This window comes from Perca flavescens, chromosome 10 (assembly GCF_004354835.1).
Source record: "Perca flavescens isolate YP-PL-M2 chromosome 10, PFLA_1.0, whole genome shotgun sequence".
NCBI lineage: Eukaryota > Metazoa > Chordata > Actinopteri > Perciformes > Percidae > Perca > Perca flavescens.
This window is the reverse complement of record NC_041340.1, coordinates 23854172-23867362: the sequence shown is the minus strand read 5'-3', so window position 1 is coordinate 23867362 and position 13191 is coordinate 23854172.

The following is a 13191-nucleotide window of genomic DNA, read 5'->3' as shown; positions in this document are numbered from 1 at the left end:
TGTGGCACAACCATAAGGCCATAAAAGCAGCCATGGCCAAAGAAGAGCTGCAGCCAAGTGGGCCACTGCCTGGCAAGGACATTAGGAAGTGATATGACTAATCCACTGATTCCAGGGAGGAAATGACACACAGTGGAAAGCCACAGAGGCCTTGAATCCCACAGAACATCAGGCAAGGTGGAGTCCACCCCTGAAGGAGAGGAAGTTATCTCAACAAGCTGGGCACATATTATAATTCCTGTGTTACTCTCCCTCTGGCCAGTGTGTCACTCTGACAGCAGTACAATGTGTAATACAAGACATAAATTCTGTCAACTGAGTCATCATGACGTGTCGTCTTCATGTCTTCCAGTCCATCAGAGCTCTGCACCTCCCTGCTCTGTGTTTACTGTCAACCATTACAGTATGAGTGTCTTTGCCTCTATCCTGTCTGTCTTTTGGTCAGTCAGTCCACCACTTGGTCTCAAACTGACATATCTCAACAACTATTGGATAGATTGCCATGCAATTTTGTGCAGACAATCACGGTTCCCAGATACGTATCCTACTGGCTTTGGTGATCCCTGTCACATTCATTAATTGTAATAACTTTGGTGACGCCTTCCCTTTTTATCCAGCACCATTATCAGGTCAACATTTCAGTTTGTCCAATATTTTGGTTTATGACCAAATACCTGCAAAACTAATGGCATTCCCATCAGCCTCAGCTGTACTTTGTGTTTCGTGCTAATGAACAATGTTAGCATGCTAACACTCTAAACTAAGATGGTGTACATTGTAAACATTGCAGCTAAACACCATCCTCTGATGTTAGCATTTAATGAACCACTGTGCAACTGAACAAATGACGTTCTACACTTACAAACTTACATACGTATGTATTTTACAGGCTCTAGTATTTTTATACTCAATACTTTTAAAATGGAGGCCAACAAATAGCAATGTGGTAAAGACTGTGAAATACCATAGAAATTACAGAAACTATTAGTCATTAGTGGACTGAAAAATATGATAATATAATGAAATATATGAAAAATCCAAATAATTATTTATACAGTATGTGCACACGTCCATCACACAAGCCTATTTAATCAATCTGAACAGAAGTCTTGAAACATTTAGACTACTCACTGTGTCGATTAAAGCGTGGAACACCATATGGAATATATTACCATTCACACTCTGTTTCATATTGGCTACCAACCCCTCTATATCATAACGGATTCATGGCACTGACAGACCAGCTATTTCAGGTCAGGCACCCCTGCCACAACAGCCCAAGCATGTTGTAATTTGAGCCTGTAGCCAGGAATTAATTGTCTACTTTTTTGCCAGAAAACATAAATCAGTTGTCTGTATCCTTTCAGTGTCAGCCCCCTTTTGCACAGTGAGAGGCAGCCAGGCCTGTGCACTTCTGACAAACAATGGGGTGGGCCATAACCAACCATGAAATCAGCCATCCAGGATGCCAAGACACCACTAGCGACGTAAAGGTTGAGTTCAAAGCCCTTAAAATAAAATATGTATAGAAGGGAAATAGCAGGAAAAAGTAATCAGAATTTAATATTATTATCCCCAGTTATCAATCGTTTTGCTTCTTTTATTTTTTATCTTAGTGTACTCCAAATGAAAACAAGATGTTCGATAACATCTGGACACATAATCAACAGCAACATATTTTTAATGAATGAGTTCAACATAATAATGATGCCGAACAAAGTTGCTTGTTTTCATAAGTCCCTATTTCCTGCATGTCTGGCTCTTTTCTAGGATTAGCCAAGTGTTCGCAAGGTCCAACTAAAACAAAGATGACGTTGGTAGCTCGAGCACTGCCCTAAACCACCATCCGATCTCTCTGCTGATCTCAGCCTAGATCCTGTCCAGACAATACCCGGCTTCCCCGTGCTGCACCAATCAAAACACATGCCATTATATGGCAGCCGGGTGAGAGGCCTGGAGAAAAACGAGAAAGGGAAGGTGACAGAAAGAGAAAATAGAGGAGGAGGAGGCATTTAGACAGAAATACCAGGGTAAGCTGTTACTACTGAAAAGCCAAAGTCATCAAATGAAGAGAGGCATTTGTGTAGTCTATTTAGACCACCCTCTCCGTCTTTGTTTAGTCTTTTGTAGTGTTTTCATACCCATGACTCTGCTGGCTGCATTGGCTCTATTCTCCAATGCTCTCAAAGAAAACCTCTTCAGTGGGATGGAGAGCAGTGGCCCAGTAGCTGGCACTGTGCAGACCTGTGCTCTGATGAACTAAACAGGGACTGGGGCTGTAGGTGGGGGGCAGTGAACTCGGTCCTCCCCTGGTGCTCTCTGACAGAGTCTAATCCATTTAGGTCGAGTCCTGGCAGAGAATCTGAGGTTTAACAAAGCCCAGCTCTGTCTCTGTGATCCAGCCCACTGAGTTTTAAGCTTTTACAGATGTGTGGAGAAAGTGGGCATGGAGCAGGCCCAGGCTTGGTTGGCTGACTAACTGGACGCAGGGTGCTAAATCTGCCTTTCAACAACAGCCCGATGAATCCTTCACATCTGCAGAGCGAGGTCAGAGCTAACCAACACAAATATGAACTCAGACAGCCAGCGTCTGGTGGGTATTTCCAAAATTGATATGGCAGAATTTGGCTTTTTTTGTTGTGTACAGGGCAGGCAGCCAAGCGTCTTATCAGCCCTGATGTTGTCTTTCTTGGTTTCTGTCTCAATGCTCTCCGCTCTTTGACTCAAATTTCCCTTCAGATCACTCATGAGCGGTCGTCACACTGTTGCAAACAAACCACTGAAAAATCTGGAAAGATGTAACATCTCTCCGATCAGACTAGTCATAGCAGGCATTACTGTACGCCAAAAGTGATATGGAGGACATCAAAGCAGACAGGCAAAGTTGACTTTGATGACAGGCAGAACATCTAGATTATGCCATGGCAGCTGAGCACAAAAAGATTTATTTAACATGATGCTGAAACAGATGTCAGCAGCGTGCCATGTGAATGCCCCTTTGTTTCAGTTTCCACTCAGGAAAATGAGTTACGGGGCCGTCATGATGAAATCCAGCTTCTCTTTGCCGCCCCCCCCCCAAAAAAAATAAAAAATAAAAAATCACTGAATCAATTTCGTCTTGCTCTGATCAAGGCTAAAATGCAAACTTAGAAAGACAAGGCACATCATGAATCTATTAAATGGGTGAAGGAATGATGGTTCTCAGCAGGAAACCGATGGAGTGCCTACTCCAGGTAGGGAATGAGTCCTTACCCCAAGTGAAGGAGTTCAAGTACCTTGGGGTTTTGTTCGCGAGTGAGGGGACAATGGAGCAGGAGATTGGTCGGAGAATCGGCGCAGCGGGTGCGTTATTACATTCAATTTATCGCACCGTTGTGACGAAAAGAGAGCTGAGCCAGAAGGCAAAGCTCTCGATCTACCGGTCAGTTTTCTTTCCTACCCTCACCTATGGTCATGAAGGCTGGGTCATGACCGAAAGAACGAGATCCAGGGTACAAGCGGCCGAAATGGGTTTCCTCAGGAGGGTGGCTGGCGTCTCCCTTAAAGATAGGGTGAGAAGCTCAGTCATCCGTGAGGAGCTCGGAGTAGAGCCGCTGCTCCTTTGCGTCGAAAGGAGCCAGTTGAGGTGGTTCGGGCATCTGGTAAGGATGCCCCCTGGGCGCCTCCCTAGGGAGGTGTTCCAGGCACGTCCAGCTGGGAGGAGGCCTCGGGGAAGACCCAGGACTAGGTGGAGGGATTATATCTCCAACCTGGCCTGGGAACGCCTCGGGATCCCCCAGTCGGAGCTGGTTAATGTTGCTCGGGAAAGGGAAGTTTGGGGTCCCCTGCTGGAGCTGCTCCCCCCGCGACCCGACACCAGATAAGCGGATGAAGATGGATGGATGGATGGAATGAAAACAGCATCCTCTAGTGTACTAAGGTGCAATAATGCTGATCAGAGATGAGCTAAAGTAGCAAATCATTATTTCACTAAAAGCTGTACCCATGAGCCAAGATACACACCTACTATTTCAATGGAAGGTCATATGAGCATGTGAGCATATGACACACGATTTGGACAGGATAGACAGAGGGTGTGCAGGATGATAGACTGTGGGTGTGTGTTGAGAGATGCAGTGCATGAGGATGTGGTGGTTGACTGAAATAAAATAGGTTGGTTAGGTGTTATAGCAGCACTCTCCATGTTTCATTTCCTGGCCACCTGTTTGCCAGTGAGCATGAGTAGGACAGTACTTTGCTAAGCTTACCCTCCTCCTCCTCCTCCTCCTCCTCCTCCTCCTCCTCCTCCTCCTCCTCCTCCTCCTCCTCCTCCTCCTCCTCCTCCTAGCACGTAGAGCACAAGTTAGGTCAGACAAAAGAGTAATCAACTATTCATTCTGCCAAACATTTCCTGAGAAATGGAGCAATGTTTAAATGTGTGGGCTGTATATTTTCAGATTTTCGGCTGAGACCTATCACGTCTTATAGGCCTGAGCCTAATATTTTAAGCAGACCAAATAGTTGGGGAATGAATGTTGAGGAAGTTACTAGAAGAGCAGTGGAAGTTTATCAGAAAGAGAGGTTAAGCAAGTCACAGCTGGATGCTTAAAAGAAAAAGAAAATTCAACTGCGTTTAAAAAGAAAGAAAGAAAGAAAGAAAGAAAGAAAGAAAGAAAGAAAAAAAAAAGAAGAATAGTTTGACACTTGGGAAATAAGCTTACTCGCTTTCTTGCCGAGAGTTAGATGAAAAAATCGATACCACTCGAAAGCGGTATTGATCATCCCAGTTTACTCTCGACAAGAAAGCAAGAAAGCAAAAAGGCGTATTTTGACAAAATGTTGAGTTATATTTTTTAAAGGTTTTGGCTATTTCTTTGTGCAAGGAGCTTGAGAGCATCACGGGACAAAAAAACTAACCGTACTAAAGGCAGTCAATGTGAGCAATCAAGTCGACACAACCAGTGTAACACAAGGTTATTATTGTGTGTAGAATCAAAAAAAGAACCATTTCTTCTGGGATTAAATCCAAACCAGCATTCTGCCTCCTAAATCTGAGTCAGTACCATCATGTGTGCTTTCCAATGGCATGCCATAATTACTGGCTGCAGCCAAGGTTAACTGACAGTTTTGGGTTCTACCATATTTCCCCCCATAAACCTTTAGTAACATGAGGCAACACCACACTACCAATTAAAAACAAGTATGTGACAAATACCTCTTTTTGCAGAAACTGCGCACCCATAGGTTGCAGAGGTTGACGAACACATGAAAGAAATGGGTTCAGCTCAGGTTATTGGACTGCAAAACTAAAATCATATTGTCACATGCAGCCGAATATACTATAATACTGGGTTTTCTTTCTCACTAGCAAGGGACTAATGCCAGGGTACAATGTTTAAAAGAGCATCCAGGAAAAAGAAGAAAAAAAATTGGTGTGTAGAAACGAAGAAAAATCTAAATCTGAGAAAGTCCTCAGTCTATCAATCTATCAAGTATAATGTGTAACAAAAAATAAAAAAAATCCATAAAAAGAATGAAAAACATCAAGTCAAATCTTTGGCAATGCAGTGTTGTTTGTAAACTCATCGGGTATTGAAATAACACCCATGTAAGTTATGAGAGTATCCCTGGAGACACACCCAAATATAAACAGCCTGAAATACATGCCTGCCAATCCAGCCAGCGGCAGCCATCTGGGCCTCTCCAGTTACAGTGCTGAATAAGAAAATGAGAAAATAAATAGCCAGCAGTACCAAGTTCCTGTTCAGGCTGACTCAAGAAAACCACCTTCTCCTGTTCCAGCCCACAGGTGATCAAGCAAATGTAAAAGCTCACTAATAAATTCAGCATCACGGTCCCCGAGGTGTCTGGGATTTGGGGGTCTTGATTGAGGGAATGTTTGACCTTCTGGTTGGAGCTCATTCTCTCCAGACGGCTGTTTTAAGCGCTAACAAAAATTCGTGCCTGGGTTTCAGTTTCGTGACCCACTTAAATGCTGTGTGCTGGCAAACGTGCCCTAAAGGTTTCTCGCCTGGCAGCAAACCTGCTTTGCTCGACTCGAGCTTAGCAACGCCACTCTTATTTTGACTCCCCTCTAATTAGGGGCTGGGTGGACCCACGAGAAGAGAAAGAAGGAGGGCTGGACAAATGGAAAAATGGCCAGAGAAACAAAGAAAAAGGGAGAAGAAAGTAAAAGGCATCTATAAAAGCTGTGAATAAAAAGGGAGAGAATGAAAATGTTTGGGGAGAGATGTCGATTTCTATTGTGCGCAGGAGAAGGAATGCTTTGTTTCACTTTTCATGAGGTCATGTTATGATAACCCTCAGCGAGAAAATATTTAGGAGCTCAGTAAAGGGGAAGAAAATAACCGATCATGTTGGACATAAATTCCTGCTAACAATGGTGTGCAAGCTACACCACAAACATGAAGTCATTGCAGTCCTTAGGCTTACACCCACATGTTGTTTTACTCATTTAAAAAGGAATATCTCAGCAGCAACACAAAAGTCTCCATGTGACTCTAATCTGTATGAAACTACACCTCAGAGGTGGTCCCTCTTTCAACGTGCAGCGAACGGAAAGCTTTTTAATGCTGAACAGAGTGATGTTGATACAGTGGGGAATGTGTTGCTCTTGCTTCAGGGTGAACAGGGTCAAGTACTCAGGGGTCAAGCTCATCCATCCTCTGGCAAACGGAAAATATGTCGGGGATGTATTACTACTGCACGGCCTGCACTGCGCTCCCATACGCCTGTAGCAGTGGGTGAGCTGCTGTGTGCACACACACGTTCCATTTCGTAGCCCTGCTAATGATCACATTATTGTAGATCTTGTTTCAAAACAAAAATAATAGTTTACAGAAACACATGTGCAAGAAGACCAATGTGAATTCAAATGAGCGGCTGAAGAAGTGAGATCCTATGAGGAGTCACTGGTGCTAGGTCTCAACCATTACCATGGAGGATGTTGCACAGGAAAGGAGTGACAGATGCTTCAGATTGGTCCCAGACCAAAATATTCCCCTCCTTTGAAGACATATTTTCTTCCCTCAGGACTCCTCGCTCCCTCCCAGTCCTCAATCTTCATTAGGAGTCTCAGTAGGAGTCATTTTTTATTTAAAAAAAATAAAAAATAAAAAAAATGGAAGATTCTGATTCCAGCTTCTTAAATGTTTTCTAGTTTCTTAACTTTCTAGTTTCTTAACTCCTCTATGAAAAGAAACTGAATATCTTTCAGTTGTGGACAAAAGACATTTGTTGACTTCATCTTGGGCTTTGGAAAACACTCATCGACATTTTACAGACCATACAACTAACCGATTACTCAAGAACATAATTGACAGAAAAATTGACAATGAAAATAATCATTAGTTGCAGCCCTAGTATAATGTATTATACTGTATACCTACACTGGCTCTCTTTCATTTTCATGCTCTACAATACACACTCTCCCACAAAAGGCTTATCAAAAGGAAATTATCAAAAGTAAATTATGAAATTACACATAACAGCGAGGCCTATCTTCCAACAGTGAAGGTGGTGAAGGGGATGGGGGGGGGGTCTTAGATAAAGTCGCTGTGGCTCACTGAAGAGAAATTCTCCCCCACCGAAGTCAGCGGATTGGCAGCAAGATTATCTTTCCTGCGTAGGCAGGAAATCAGATCTGTGAGCCCCATCAACAGGAAATTAAAGAGAACAACATGGTTTAGACAAGAGCCAACAAACCCCAGTCTACCCAGATCCTCTCAGCAGCCACTTCAACCACTGACTAGGCCTGGCAATGCTTGAGGACGTCCTGACAGTGAAACACTCCTCAGTCCAATCTGTAAATAAACAGCAACCAGGGTACTCAGACGGCAGATATCCTTATGTAAATAATAAATGTTTGGACATTCCTACCTCAAACACTAGTGAATGCAGTCTACGTCCTCTTGTCATCCTTATCTGGGCTCCATTTCATTTATATCTCGGTTTCTGCTTTTAAAAAAGCTTGGTTAATACGGCCTCTTAGATTCGGTTTTTTCTTCTACTTTTCAAACACCCTCTCTGACTACAATTGGCTTTCCCTCATCACACAAACTGTGTGTCATGATGATCTCAATATACAAGATGTTCCTAGTGTAATTGTTTCATTGGGGATTGCAAAGTATAATCGAGTCTTAAATTCCTTCTGGTCTCTGCCGATAGTCCCTGTGGGATCTTTACTTTGACTTTGTTTCCACAGCTGAGCTTGAGTATCTATAAAACTCTTTTACAGATGATACTCTAATTCAGTGGGTGCAGGTTTAGAGTTAGCAGTGTGTGCAGGTGGAAACAAGATCATTTTGGACTTAAAGATAAAGAATACTGATTCAAAATGCATCCCCCTATATCTGTGGCTGCATCATCTGCTAGATAATTCATTATGCAGGAAATGTAATGAGACCTTACACTCCAAAGGAGTTTGGCAAACAAAACCTACAAGAATCATACCATACGTCTGCATGTAAATATGCAATTAAATGCTTCATGTACTGTATGAACGCGCGGTATTTGTAGGTTTTGTCTTGCAAGGTTATGGCCATGTTACAATATTATAATTATATCATATAGTTTTGTATATAGTAGTTCAGACATAAGTCTTCTGCCCCCACTATGGGTATAGTTGCACATGTAAACACACTTCCAATAAGGGCTGAAGACAAAGAGCTGGACTTTCAAGTCTTCACTGGAAGCAATTTACAGCAAAACAGACAACAAATTCAATGATTACAAGTCAGAGAAAGATGATAGCCTACCATAAAAACAATGACAAAAGGTGTTACACGTATAACATTGGTTGGATTGTCCCTCGTGCCAGGAAGTAACAAATATTAAGTTCTCACAGGAAGAAAAACTTATCTACTAAGTATATAGTATAAAGTCCACAAGAGTAAAATACAAACAATGTGCAGTAAATCAATGGTTATTTATAATGTTGTATTAGCAAAACTTTGGACAGCTAGCATACTGGCTAGCTTGGCTGGCAGTAACCTAAACTCACTAAATGACCGAACATAAATCAATCACAAAGCGGCTAAAATAATAAAGAGTACCTTCAGATAATAATCCTAGGGCATTTGAGGAAGAGATAAAAGATTTCTGTCAGTATTTGCTTGCTGACAAAATGGTAGATATAACAATAGGTTTACTTAAACTGTAGTCTAGCATTGCCAGACCTATCTCCACAGCGCTGGGGATTAAGGTCAGGCTACCCCAAACACAAATTTGTGAATAAGAGAAGAAAAAAAAAAAATTTCTTCAAACCAATCACAACCAGCTTAGGTGGCGCTAAGCTCCAGAAGAAACTACGGTGCCTCTTCAAAAAAGTCTCGAGAAGGAACATTTGCATGTAGGCGAGCTCCGTAATGGCTAATTCCCCGCAAAAGAAAACATCACATACAATATTAACTGAAGTTACTGTTCACACAATACAGTAATGTTAGCCATTTAAACTAGCCGGATACATTAAACTTAAAAGGTGCTGTATGTAGGATTGTGAAGATCCAGGAATTAGCCAAAGAATTTGAACATCGACAACTTCTCAGTCCCTCCCTAACCTGACTCCGTCAGATGGATTGCTTCGGATTTGCTCGGCCTATCCATCTGGGAACTTACCGTTGGAGAACTTTTGGGAAGGGGCGGAAATACTGGTTAGCTGATTGGATAAACCATCTGTCTATCACCACCTATAGTTGGTGATAGACGGGCCAAATCAACCAATCAGATCAACGAAGCGTATGAAAATACAACCACAAGTCAGGCTACCCCTGCTGCTGCAGGCAAAGCATAGCTCGTTAGCTCAGCAAGCAAGCAACATGTCGTTAAAGGATATTTGCCGTTTGTGTAACGAGAATTTATGAATAAAAAGGCACCATTTCAGGTTCCCGGTCCATATTCCAAAAGAAGGATCCAAGAGAAAAAAGCATTAGCAAGCGGCTAACAGAATTAGGGCTACCGCTGTCTGAAAATACTGGTTAGCTGATTGGATAAACCATCTGTCTATTGCCACCTATGTTGGTGATAGACGCTTCTCGTTGCGTCACACCTAAACCCGCCTCAAAACCAACGCTGATTGGTCGGTCGGCGAACGGCTCCAAATTTTGTCTCTCTCAAGATGCCTGACTGATCTGCAAGTGGAAAACTGGAGCTTGCGAGATCAGGACGGTCTCACGAGGCTAGTCCTTCCCCCCCCTTTCTGCTAAAGCCCAAACGGTCTCCTAAGCCCCTCCCCCCACGAGGGAGAATGAATGTGTGTGCCTGAGCAGTGATTGACACGCAGTTAGACACCCCCCTCCCCCTCTGGCCCTGATTGGTGAATCTGAACAGGGAGCTGTGGATTTTTGCAAATCACCCTACAGGCTGCAGGTAGTGCCAGAGGAGCTGGATTTTTTTAATTACCTGCTTAATGTAGTTCTACTGGAACATAGGGTCAGTTTCAGCAAAATATGACAGAAAGTTAGTTTTATAAGTCTTACCTACTGCACCTTTAATTTGCTCTTACCAGTGTATCGCCATGTGTCCACAGCAATCCCCACCAATCGGTCCCGCTTCAGAACGTTGGGATTTGCAGGACGGCTCTGTTTCTATAGTTGCCAACGAATGTTTCTGGTGATCCGTATACGATGGAGAACTGGCCAGAAGCAATTTTTTCATCCGTGTCTTTATCTTGCCTGGCGGAATAAGCTGCAGCTACCCCCCTTGACTGCAGGGTATTCAACTGGTCCTCCATCCACTAACTGCTGGTGACAGTATACAGTGCACATGCCACTAAAATACTGTTTTACGGTTCTAATTAGTGGTTCTCAACCTTTTGGTTTGTGCACTACTTGTGACCTGTCATCACAGGTTATGGCATGTAGTCGTGGGATGGGAGTAGTGATTTTCTTCCTTCCTGGATTTGTCTCATTTGATGTATTGTTGAAAGGCCTGAAAAGCTGAAAGTATCCAATATTCCAGAAGGAGGTTTTATCTTGGGATACTTTGAGGGGTCCCAAGCCAAAGGTTGGGAACTTCTCAATACATCTCATGTATTATACGTCTCTCATATATAGAGAACTGGCCGAGAACAAAACAGGCAGGCAACAAAACTGAAGGCACAGACTGAAGTAAATTAAAGTACAAAGGAAAAAAACAAAAACTAAACTGAGAACAAACCTGGCACGATGAACACAGGGAGGAAATCCAACAAGGAACCAAGGGCATAGGACAAACTTCTGGGCCCTATAGAAAGGCATTCTCCACGGTCCCCTCCCCTTATCCACAGCTATTCATTTTAGCATCTTTTTGGGTACTAGGTTCCCTTTCCCTACCCAGTCAGACACCCCCGCAAGGACCGCAAGCGCAGAACTGACAAAAGATAAGGGGAGCACAAGGACTTAATACAGGAAAAGGTGATAACGAGGGACAGGTGACGGCAGGGTTGATGAGGAACAGCTAGGAAGCAAGGTATCTGAAATGAGAAGGGGGTGAGTATTTCAAAGTAAAACAGGAAACAAAGAATAAATGACAAGAACCAATGAAAACATCAAATTAGAGCAAAACGGGACATGACACGAATACTGTATGTGGATATACAGTAAAAGCTTTAAAATCTGTTGATGTTTACTCCTCAAGTCCAACTACAGTGGATTTTTAGGGCCTCTTCAGCCTGCGAAATATGCCACTGATAGAGTCTACAACAAATCCACATCTATACTTTGACATTTCATATTCCTGCACAGTAAATCCAATGAAGCTCTCATTGATTCCCTACATTGATTTAACTTAGCCTCTCCTGGGTGAAATACGGCACTGCTCAGTGATGAGAACTTGTGTGTGTATACACTGGATGTGGATATACAATATTTGTGGTGTGGCGGCGGGTCATGGAGCTTCTGTGGGTTTGGCTGCACGTCCCTGGGACGGCTGCACAGCGGAAACCAGCCGTCTTTGTCTTCAGCATCTATCCACAAGCTGCCAACACACTTTCAGCAAGACCTAATGGGGCTAAGCTGCCCGAGAAGCCTCCGGTTATACCGTCCACAATGAGACAACAATAGTGCTTTTTACAAGTGTTGCCCTAATTGAAATCCTCTATTTATTGAACTTGCATTATTGCTAGCGTGTGGCTGGATTTCTTTGGGGCATGTAATTCATTTTGGCAATTACTGAACCTTGTTTGGGTGGATACTGGTAGACCACAGAGCATTTTCTTGTGCTGGGCATCATTGAATTAAGATCTTAGTGTGGCAGGTGCAAATGCATGATTCTTTTCTATAAATGTCAGAGGATCATAAGCTCTGCTCTGTTTGCTAATATAGGCAAATAAATAAGTGTCACTGTCAATGACTCATTGGTGTTTCAGGGTGAAATATCCTGTGACCAGAATGATGTGCAAAGAGACCCAAAGCCTCTAGGAAAATTCAGGCCTAGGATTATGGTGTCAACACATAAGTACTACATAAGTGTAGGCGACATACTATAGTGGAAATCAACTCTTACTCAATTTGGGAAAAGCACTTTTTTTTTTGCTTTCATACAGAGAGTTACATGAGAAGGTTGATACTACTACCGTAACTGCACGCAGAATATGAAGCTACAGCTAGCAGCCGTTTGACTTAGCATAATTTAGCTAATCGGCGGCCGGCTCACACAGAACACTGTGTGACCAAAAAATGGAGCGATCTAATTTCTTTCACTAAAATGAGACTAATCCTGATTGCCTGATTGTCTCTCCACTGAGTGGGAAGATGTGGAGAAAACAGCAGACTTTCAGCCCTCCCGTTGCTTCGGTGATTCCCCCGGGGGCCCCAATCTGTGGCACTGGCCTTAGCTCAGGGTGCTGACACACTTGTGCCCTAACACACGTAATGCACCCGGTGAACAATTGAGCAAATAATAAAAGAACGCAGAGAGCGAGCCTGCAGTCTGACAGGGGCTCAGAGGGGGTGTCGAAGGTCAGCTGCTTTCTCAGAGTGATCTTTTTCAACCAGGCGTCCAAAGTCAACATTCCAACTAACCTACAGCCATCAGAATGCAGACTGAATGAAAGCGAGAGGAAATGGAGGGAGATGGAGAGAAAAGAAAAAAAAAAAAAAAAAAAGAGGATCGTGGAGAGTTATTTTTTCCTCCTGAAAAGCTAATGTTTCACAGGTTTGGCTTTCCAAGCTTTGGAAGCCCACATGCCTACAGTTATTTGTCTGGGTAGACATC